Genomic DNA, 1,708 nt, shown 5'->3' on the forward strand with positions numbered 1-1,708 from the left:
AGAAATTCACTGAGTTTTATTCACCTTCCTTTAATCAGTGCTTGCCATCTTCAACTTCTTTTCTCTCTGTTTTCAGCCCGGAGTCCCATTGGGAACCTATATCTGTGCTAATATATGTGTCCCATTCAGTCTACAAAGTGTACAGAAATCAGAATATGAACCAGTAATATGGCATTGCAGGCAAAAACCTCTCTTAAATATTGAACACTTTAAGAACATGGCTTTGGAGATGCTTTTTTAGGCAACAGATTTACTAAAATTGAAATGATACAGAGAAGACTAGCATGTCTCCTGTGCAAGGATGAAGTGCTAATTTGTGAAGGGTGTCATAGTTAAAAAATAAAAAAATAAAAATAAAAAGAGCATGGCTTTAGAACAGAGAAGAATCATGGTGATGATACATATATGGGCAGCACTTATAGTGCATTCAGAAAGTATTCAGACCCTCTTCTCTTTTGTCAATTTTGTTATGCTGCAGCGTGATTCTACAGTGGTTGAAATTAATTTTTTCTCACTGATGTACATTCAGTTGTTTTGGCTGTATGCTTAGGATTATTGTCATGTTGGAAAGTAAAACTTTGGCCCAGTCTTAGGTTCTGAACACTGTGGAACAGGTTTTCATTGAGGATGTCCCTGTACTTCGTTCCATTCATCTTTCTCTCAATCCTGACCAGTCTCCTTGCTGCTGAAAAACACATCTCCAGGGTATTGTTGCCACCATTATACTTCACTGTTGGGATGATATTGGGCAGCCTCCAGACATAACATTTAGAATAGAGGCCAAATAGTTCAATCTTGGTTTCATCAGAGCAGAAAATCCTGTTCCTCACAGTCTGAGAGTCCTTCAGGCATTTTTTTGCAAACTCCAAGCAATCTTTCATGTGTTGTTGTTTTTTACTGGGGAGAGGCTTCTGTCTAGCCACTCTGCTATAAAACCTAAATTGGTGGAGGGCTGCAGTGATGGTTGTCCTTCTGAAACTATGTCCCATCTCCACAGTCTGGAGATCAGTCAGAATGACCATTGGGTTCATTACTAAGGCCCTGGGTGACCAGCTCTTAGAAGAATCCTGATTGTGTCAAATGTGTTCCATTTGAGAATTATGGAGGCCACTGTGCTCTTAGGAACCTTCAGTGCAGCAAAAAAAAAAAATATTTCTAGCCTTCCCCAAAAATTGCAATAATCCTGTTTCTGAGCTCTGTAGGCATGTCCTTTGACCTCATGGTTTTTGTTCTATTACAGTATGCATTGTCAGCTGTAAGACCTTCTATAGAGAGGTGTGTGCCTTTCCAAATCATGATCAATCAATTGAATTTACCACAGGTGGACTCCAATCAAGGTATAGAAACATGTCAGCAATGATCAAGGAAAATAGGAGCTAAATTTCACATGTTGTTGCAAAGGGTCTGAATACTTATGCCAATGTGATCTTTTACATTTTCCCCTTTTTAATTAATTTACAGACATTTGTAAAATTCTGTTTTCACTTTGTCATTATGGAGTACTGAGTATAGATTAATGTGAAAAATTGAATTTCAACAACTGTAGAATCAGGCTGGAATCTGGAAGTGGCGCAGCATTATTGGCTGGGAAAATGTTGGGCTCTGACGAGCTCAGCAAAATCCAGACAGACGAACCGTCACTGGAACAAACAAATATAAATATATTAGGAAAAAGAATGAATTGTTAAAGAATAAAAGAGGACAAATT

At 38.2% G+C, this 1,708-nt stretch overlaps 1 non-coding gene across 1 annotated transcript; it reads left to right on the forward strand.

Annotated features, from left to right (window-relative positions):
• Positions 1 to 232: 232 nt before the first annotated feature.
• LOC117662527 (U6 spliceosomal RNA) lies at positions 233 to 336 on the forward strand. Its single transcript, XR_004590460.1, has one exon. It is a non-coding gene; the product is annotated as a U6 spliceosomal RNA (small nuclear RNA).
• Positions 337 to 1,708: the final 1,372 nt, after the last annotated feature.

This window comes from Pantherophis guttatus, chromosome 3 (genome assembly GCF_059756535.1).
Source record: "Pantherophis guttatus breed Tessera chromosome 3, ASM5975653v1, whole genome shotgun sequence".
NCBI classification, from domain to species: domain Eukaryota; kingdom Metazoa; phylum Chordata; class Lepidosauria; order Squamata; family Colubridae; genus Pantherophis; species Pantherophis guttatus.